We start from the raw sequence: 9,412 nt of genomic DNA on the forward strand, positions 1-9,412 counted from the left end.
CTTCCAGAAGCCCACACAGTCCCCATCTTTGCGAAGCTGTGACAATGTACCCAGTTAGGAAACCTACCCAAATACCTTTGTATTCAAAAGACTAAAATTAACAGGATACTGTTCTCAACTAGTGCAGTATCTACACTGTTACTGAAGTGTGAATCCAGCCTGAAAGAAGTTCCCTGCTACTTTTATTCAGGCTTAGCAAGGCAGCTCACTCCTACAGATGGAAGCTTGTAAACAGTCTCTGCTTGTTCCCACACTCACTTTTGGAAACCTTACAGCATATCACACTTCAACAAGACGGTGAGAGCCACAGGAGGCTCAGACACAGCCACCTAATTAATACTAGTGCACATGCAACAAGGCTTGTTACCAGAATTTGATGATGCCAATAAAAGAGAAAGAGCTTTCAGCCTGTGACCATAAAACTGTAAGTGATATTTACAATTAGAGCTGGCTTCCTACAGGCACAACAAACCGACAGGGAATCGGAGCTACCAGGAAAAGCTCCAGAACTGTCTGCTCTCTACCATGGCTGCTGCTTCCAAATGGAAAACACCACCAGGACAGACCATACCAAAGCCTTACTCTTCTTCCTACCAGGAATAAAGAGCCTCGGAAGTACTTTCTGTACTCAGTGCAGCTACACCAAAATCCCTTGGAAGAAAACACATGACATCAGCTATTGACTAACAGTGTGCTGGAAAACCGCAAGTTTCTGCCACCAAAACCATCTGTGTCGAAGAACAGAGGGTGAGGATAGCAGAGACATTTAATTCTGGACAACTCTGAAGCTTTTCTTTTCAAATTCTGAGTTCCACAGTAGAAGGGAGAGAGTAGGCCACAAAATGCCATTTATTCTTCTACTCAGCATGAAGAGCTTGAGTACAATATTCAGCTGTAGTATGTTACCTCACATCCATACTCAGTAGACTTCCACCAACACTACCAGCAGTTGCACAGGACACAACAGGCAAACTACAGTAATGGCTTGACCAGGAGAGGTACAACTGACAGGAGCAGATCAAGTTCCTGAACTCAAGAACAACCAGGTGCTTAAACCAACCTTTCCCAGCTGAAACTCCCAGGAGTTCTGCTGACACCTTCCTTTCATTGTTTTATTTAGAAAATTAAGAGACACCAATTCAAAAAGTTGTCCAACACCTTCCTGCCATCTGGATTTTAAGCTAGTTTGCTGTTTACAGCTTGTACCTTAGTGAATTTGTTAAAAATAAAACTGGGCACAATTAGTCATCAGGATTTTGCCCTAGTGATTCAAGGCTTAGTTGGATCAGTTACACTGTCTCCCCGAGAGTCTTCTCTCCCATATAATCTTCAGATTACAAACATACCACATCTTTTCTGATACCTTTATGTCTCATTTTAGCCTGGCACTCCCTTAAAATAGCACACCAGCTTGGCATTACTTTCAAAAAAAAAAATCAGTTGTTGGTAGGCAGGATTATGCTTTTAACACATGTGAACTAGTATTTTTCCATTTTTAGACAGTCTAAACACACATTCACTGAACTTAAGCACCTCAAACATGTGCTAGAGGTTTTTACCTAAAAGCTCAGACCAGTCTGTACATCTAACACAAAGCAGGCACTGCTGCTGCAGTGACTAAGCAACGGATCTAGACCATGAAGAATAGACTGGTAAATGCCATGCCCTATGGATCCACCTGTGCCACTTCAGGTACCTCCTCTAGAGTCTGCTATTTCTGAAGACCTAAACAGACCTGTCTTGGCCAGGGCAGATTTGCAAGGGATAAGTCAAAGCACCCTGCTCTAAAATTTTAAGGGTTTAGCTTGTCGAAATGGATTTCAGCTCTGCCTCTATAATCACATAGGACAAACGCCTCCCTCTTTACAAGCTGAGGTCACCTTGCTCCTGTTTTGTTAAACCTTTTTTACATTGATCCAATAAACTTGTCTGTTTACGAAAAAGGACAGATCACCAGCATTGAGCCAGACAAATTTTAATCTAGAATCTCCTCTAACTGGGTCAGCATTAATCTAAATGGACAAACATTTGGCCTTTTCTGTATACAGAACACTAGATTCACTTCTGGCAGACTAGACAAAATTAGCAAGAGGCACTAAGTATACCACTGGAAGCAATCAAGTTGTCTTTTCATCCATCACAGGCTTTGAGATCCACGCTGAGGAACACAAAGAGGTTGAAGCTCTTGGCCCCAAGGATGTTATTTTGAAGCACCTTAATTGTACAATTTCTTTTAAAAATCACTTACAGACGTGACAGCCCCAAAGACCACAGCCTTTTTAGCAACATTCTTAAGTCCCAGTTGTGACTGAGGGCTAACTTTAAAATCAATCACTGGAAAGAGAGTGGTGGATTTGTGGTCTTTTCATTTGCCCTTTCATCACAGAATAAAGAGCTGAAAATCATGTTACAGGAAACATTTCTACATTACTGTTAACAGAGAGCACTTCACCTGTACAAGTGTAATGAGAAAAAAAACTCATGTCTCCCCTCTCCAGACAGGAATAGAAACAAGTACAACAAAAGCCAGTAGAGCTACACAAAGTTTCCTTATGTATCCTTTCAAAGACACTGGATTTGGGAAAGCCATCATCAAAATATTGACTTGCACAGTAAGTGAATTCACAACTGACAACAAATCTAAGTCTTGTACACATTTCAGTTGTAAGTTTCCGAGGGAGAGGAAACTCTTCCGGGGACAGAAGTCACTTCACCCTGTGACTCAATGGGGCATGCACAGGATTTGGTAACTACCAGGCATTACAGCTCCTCCACCCTTGGAAGCAGAGTCTGACTCTGCATACTGGAAAGCCAACATTAAAAAAACAAAGACATTAAAGGAAGCAACTCTCACAGGGTCCTTCCCTCAGGCCTTTCAATGAGGGCTGAAAGCCTGGCAGACTCATTTCACTGAAGCATTAAAAGTGCTTTGGGCTAAAGCAAAGCTGCAGCTGTATGGAACTGCTCAGACAGGAGGAAAGGCCTCTTTCAAAGAGGCTCCACTAGCAAGATATGTTATGCTCCACTACATTGACTATATCTTGAAGGAATGACAGTTTGGTACAAAAGCCCCCTAGGTGCCCCCACACCAGTCAGCACTCTGGCTCACTGGTGCTCTCAGAGCTCAGCTGGGCACCAGAACACTGGAGCATGTGCAGTCAACACTGAAAGTTTTTTAAAATCCCCTTTCCTATTCTTTCACAGCTTCCACCAAGTAGTCTAATATTCTTACCCACCAAGATTCAGAAGAGTCAGAGGTTGTTTCTAGACAGATTAAGCAGACAGACATCATTAACTAACATATCAGACACTTCTTGGACTGGTTTCATATATTTTTAGTGTCTGCTTGGGGAATAAAACTCTGAAAGATGTTAGATGAGGACAGCAAATCCACCCTACTTGAAAGAGTTGTGCCTAGGCAGATAAGGATCAGAGATAATTTTTTCCCCCACCTCTCTGAAGGGGAAAGAAGGAAAGCTGTTTCACTGAAGTTAGTTCTTTAGGGAATGCTTCCAGGAAATTAATCATCATTAATATAAGCCAAAGCTAATGCCTCTTCTGAAAGATACACTGCAAAACCAGAAGTTACAAGCCTTGTCACTACCAGGTAAGATATTTAGAACCATGTTGTGGAGAAAGCAACTTTATTAAGGAAAGGGTAGAAAGACAGAGCAGTACATAATTTTTTAAACAAAGAAGTTTTATGCCAGCAAATTACGTATCAAATCAAATCTCACTACATATCAAATCTCACTGCAGGAAGTATAGAGAGGTGTCACATTGCTGAGCTTTCAATGGTTTAAATGCAGAGGATGGTATCTAGGGACCATCCAAATGGAGACGTATACCCCTGGGAAAGGCTCTGAAGCATGTGTCCCAGTGGGAAAGGCTGCCAGACCAAGTTTTTGTAAAGCACTGGAGGACAGTTTGAGGGCACACAAATACAGGAACCTGTGCAAGAGGAATCATGCAGAAAGTCCCAGGCTTTACAGCACAGTCCACATCCTGCCTTTCACCCAGCACTTCTTGTATCAAAAAAAAAAATACAAGAGACTTTCATTTTTATGGAGAAATGTTAAGTCTAAACTGCTATTACCTTTACAGAAAATTACACAGATACAAGTATTTTAGGGCCACACCAGTACTATGCCTCATCAGCTTAAGGGCACAAAGCAAGTCATCACACCACTTATCCTGAGACTGGCACCTACCCAGCCCAAGCTTACCCACACAGAACCTCCTATTACCTTCAGTGGTGGCTCAGAAGAGAACATGTCAGAAGCAAACAGTGAGATCATCTTGCTGTATCACTCAGTACTTGTGGCTATTTAACAGAGACAACTAAGCCTCAGACCTCAAAGCACAGAGGGTATAATTAAGAAATAACTGAGCACTTCAAGCACTTAAGCTTAAGTGTAGATGTGGCCATGAGAGATACAGTGCTGTCCTCAGGAGTCTGACAAAGCCCACCACAGTTTTGTTGTCCAACATCTGACAGATTTTATCTCCAAATAAAGAGGGCACATGGACATGTCCCATCACAAGGATGCTGAAAAGAACATTACTTGGACAGCACATGTAAGTCCTCAGTGCAAATCCCTCCACCTCGTGCCAGAGCCAACACCCAGACCAGCATTTGGCTGGTTGGTGAGTACAGAAACCAGCAAGTACTGTTTACACACTGTTCCAAAAAGAATTTCTTGGCTAGTGCCTTCACTGGAATTTGACCTTTTCATCGGTTACAATACTTGGCTCACGCTAAATTTAGAGGTACTGTGAGGTTACAGGGATAAAGTTCATAGCACAAGGCACCACCAGCACAGCCAGAAAGACAGGTGCCTTTAACTGGAGCATTTTCCTTTTGTGACTTTGACAGGGCCTATACATTCTTTTGTGACTTTGTGACTTTGACAGGGCCTATACATTCAGAGCAGAAATCAAGCACCTAAGAGGGCTGGGTATATACCTCAAGGCAACTTGCTTTTAAAAAAAAAAAAAAAAAAAAAGCACCTGAGAAGAATTCTATAGCCAACAGAGTCAAACGCTCTTTAGGTCTTTCACTTCTCCAAAAAGGTTAATTTAGTCAGATGAGTCTTGAATTTCACTTCCTTCCAACACAGGAACTGCCTTTGTTTCTTCACAATATCATTTTAGGTGACCAAAAATAGTTCTGCTGCACAACAGGCAGCTTTTGTGTATTACTCGAGTAGGTTGCTATGTAGACTCCCTGTATGTCACCTTATCTAGTTCCTGTTTGTCTCAGACAGACTGAAAACCACCACATTAGCTTTTATTGCACACACCTGATAGATGTGGTTAAACTAAGACAGGATAAGACTGATGACTTCAGAAATCAATGAATTGCAGTAATCAAATAATTAATTTTGCTTACATAACATGAGCCTCTCCTTTAATAGAAGATGCAGAGATGTGGGACTGTCACACCCTAACTACTACAGGATGGAGCTACAGGGCAAAAGTTGAGCTCCTTGTAGTAGAGGCCAAGCTTATCTTTAGATACAGGGAAGAAATACTGGGTAACACTTTTCCAGTCTCACAGCATGTCCCTTCCCTTCCACATCACCCTGTGCCAGCAGGCAGCATTAAGCTCAAGAGAATAAGTGGAATAAACAGACTGTAGAGAACTCTACAATCCATGCTCAGGAATTGAGGAAATGCTCCTAGCATCAAGCCACACAGAGCTAAGTGAGACAATTCAAACTGCATTACAGACCAACCCTGCCCCGAAGGAGTCTGCTCTATTCCCTCACTATATTTTGAAGCACAGCATCACACTGTTAAAGCCTCATTTGCCCTCTGACTCCAACCCCTCTATGCCCACAGTCACAGAGCTCAGATGTACATACTGGAGAAGCAGCTCCAAGTCCAAGCACATCACAGCTGTTTGCTCAGCTACAAAGTGCAGAGTGGGAAATATGTTCCATACCATACTAGCTGCACAGCAGGGACAGACCACCTATCACCAAAGCACAAGTCAGGTTAAAGAATTTTATTCAAGACTGGTCCAGTTCGAGCAGTCTGAAAACATCTGTATCTGAACATGAACAAAAGCTGTGTCACTTCACTGAGGTCTTCAAACGACTTGCTTACTATTTCCCCTCGACAAGCAGCTCCACTCCACAGAGGAACAGAAGATTTGCAGAGTCATTCTCTCAGAGTCTGTCCATGGCTGATAGAAGTTGTTTAACTCACTATTTACACTGAAAAACGAAGGAACATTTCAGAACAGAAGGACCACATATTCAAGGCTTACCAGAATGACAACTAAAGCTGAGGCTTTGGAGCACTACAGCAGTCACCAGCAACTGTGTTTGAAGAGCTACACTTCCCTCTCTCCTTCAGAGGCTAGGGATATTATAGGCACATGTCTCAGGACATTTTGTCCTTACCTCTCCCGAGGATGTTCACTGCAAATGACTCTGCATCAGCTTATTTCACCACTTAGTACAACCTTTTATATTCACATATGCCTGAGCAACATGTCACAGAACTGGGTGTTCCAGTTAAGGGACAGCCAGACCTGAACACCCTCAGCATAACCTTTATGGAACCTGCAGCTCCATGCAAAAGCATCTTTGAAGATGTAAGTTTAGAAGGAGGACAAACTACCCAGCAGTGAACCTCTCAGTAGCAGGCAGTCAGTTGTCCTAGCTGACCCCCTTTCTATGAGGAGACCATACTACACTTTTTGGGTACTCAATGCCTGAATAAGGCTGTAGCTCAATTACTAGCAATTAATGAGACATTTCAGAATAGTTCAGTGTTTGCAGAGGCTCAGTCCATATTAGCAGAGGAAGTTGCCACTGTCATTTATTTTAGTCAGACTGAACCCAGGATGAAGAGAAACTCAGTATTTCTCTACAGCAAAGTGAGTGCTCAGCAACTGCACTTCTTGGTCAATTTAGAGATAGAGATAAAAATCCTCTGTACATTGCCAAGAGTGACATTGCCTTTCACTGCCATTACTGCTAACGGAGCACGAGCACAAAGATGTTTCAAGCACCTGGTTTGTACAGAACTGCTGTGCAAAGCATTCTGAATTACTGCTGCCTGATACTGGCACAGTGAGGCTGTCAGCCAGAGACAATCTTTATTATTTAGTCAACTGATACAGCTGAAGGAAAGACAAGCCCTAGGGCGTACAAGCCTTCCTAGAGCCAGGAGAGGCTAAGATAACTGTCTGACTGGGTTGGTTAACATCACTGCCAACCACATACGTTGGGCAAGTGGGACTTTGCTTCTTCACCAGAAGGACAACATGCCCTTGCACACTGAAATGAAATCAATTCTTTGGTACTACACTCAATCAGCTGAGTTTGATCAGATGTTTAACTGTATGTAAACTTAGTCTTTGCAAGATATTTAGGCTGAAGGGTAAAGACTTGCACAGAAGACCAATTGATGTATACCATGCTAAGAATAGCAATTCATAACTCTAACACATCATGAAACACTCTTCCAGAGCAACTCAAAAGTGTGGATGAAGTTCTGTTATTATATTGGAGTCTATAATTCATTAGGCTTTTGCTGAAAAGTCCAAACCACCAGTTTCAGGCTGGTCTCGGCACCTTCCTATAGGTATTACAAGTACCAAAGACCCCAGCACTTACACCTCTACCAGAGACTTTGCTAAATCCTGTTGTTTGTTAAGTTAATCCAAGTTCTGGTACTGCCAGGAGCTGGCAGTATGAAAGTAGGGATGAAGAGGTGATACAGAGCAAGAAAGGGGAATAACAGGGTAGCACCCAGAACATTGACACTGAGTGAGGTTAAACTACACAAGGTTTTATTCACTGCTCTGAAGGCACCATTTCCTACCACACACCAAATCACAGTTTGGTGTGTGGTAGAAGTACAGCTGGAATTTAGTAGATTCAAATAACCTCTCCCTATCCCTGCATCAAGGACAAAGGATGTCTCTCTGCCATCTTTCCTTCCTCATGCCACATCCCAGAACTGCAACTATTTCAATGTGTTAATCTCTGGGTTTTCACATGGCAAGTTTAATAAAGCAGCTTTATGAAACGCTAAGAGCCTAAGCTGCTATTCATCCTCTGAATAGAAGAATATAGCTTTTACTAGAGGAGTAGAACAAATTAATTTTTAAGTTCGCCAGAAACAGTTTTTCCAAGATGGAAAGTTTTATCCCAAACTTCCACATCTTTTTCACCCCTAAAAGAGACAGTCTGGCACAGGAATAGGTCAGTCTCATCTTCTGTGCAGCTAATTCACTCAGTAACACAGAGTACCTCCCAAGCAAAACCAACTAATTTTAAGAACAAGGCAGGAGAATAGAACAATTAAACATTAGCTCTTATTTCTCTTACAATATCCTTCTTGTTCTTACTCTTGACTTTGCAACCAACACAAGCAATATCTAAAATAATAATGGCTGCATGTCCACTGATCTAAGAAAAGACAAGAGAAGTTATTGAAACTTGTGATACGACAACTAGGCAAACACCTAGGAGAGAAAGTGACGCACAGGAGCCAAGAAAAGATAACAGAGCAACCAAAGATTAGCTGTCAATACCACAACTCCCTGCACAGGAAATAAACATTCTCGAAGAAGGTTTGAAAATTAGATATCTCAAATGCAAATAGCTGAACTGAGTATTTTACTAACACCATATCAGTGGGGAGCAGAACATGTCAACCTAAGCAATATTACCAGTGTGGCTGAGCACGATAATGACTGATAAATAAGGCGTGGAAGATGAACACACTGCACCAGTTAGCTGACTAATAAGCCACTAACATTTGTTACAGAGGGAGGCACCAGTGCTGTGGAAGCCAAAGAGCAATATGTAAGAGGCAGGCAGGAATCCTTAGTGCTTGCCAGACCAGTGACAACTGTACATCAACAATAAGAGGAAACTGTTAGGAATTCTCTGAGGAGACCTGCATGGGAATGTAACTCCAGGATGCAATCCCTCCAGCCACAACTGTGTGAATAAAGCTGATGCTAACACACCTCCCCAAACAAGTTAACGTCAGGTGAGGGATTTCATCAGCTGTAACACACCAACTGTGACAGACAGACCTACCCATCTGTGCAGGAGGAAATCACAAGTCACACACGGAGGTGGGGACCGGAGCACAGTCCCATCTCACAGCAGGTATACAGCACACGCAAAAAGGGAACCTAAAGCTGATGCAAGATGCTGGTAGCAGGGTCAGACCGTGGAGCGTGAGGAACTGGACAGAGACCCGTTTAGGGGGAGGCACAACTAAAGGATCATCCTCAGCTCCGCACGCAGCTCCCGAGCGCATCCCACCTCGGCCTTCCCTCCCGCGAGCACAGCCGATCGCGTCCCACTCCCCCCCAGCCCAGCCCAGCCCCTGACCCTTCCGGGAGGGGAGGAAAAGCTGTCCCCGCACCGCCACACCC

The sequence above is a fragment of the Acanthisitta chloris genome, unplaced genomic scaffold (genome assembly GCF_000695815.1).
Source record: "Acanthisitta chloris isolate BGI_N310 unplaced genomic scaffold, ASM69581v1 scaffold38678, whole genome shotgun sequence".
Taxonomy (NCBI): Eukaryota; Metazoa; Chordata; class Aves; order Passeriformes; family Acanthisittidae; genus Acanthisitta; species Acanthisitta chloris.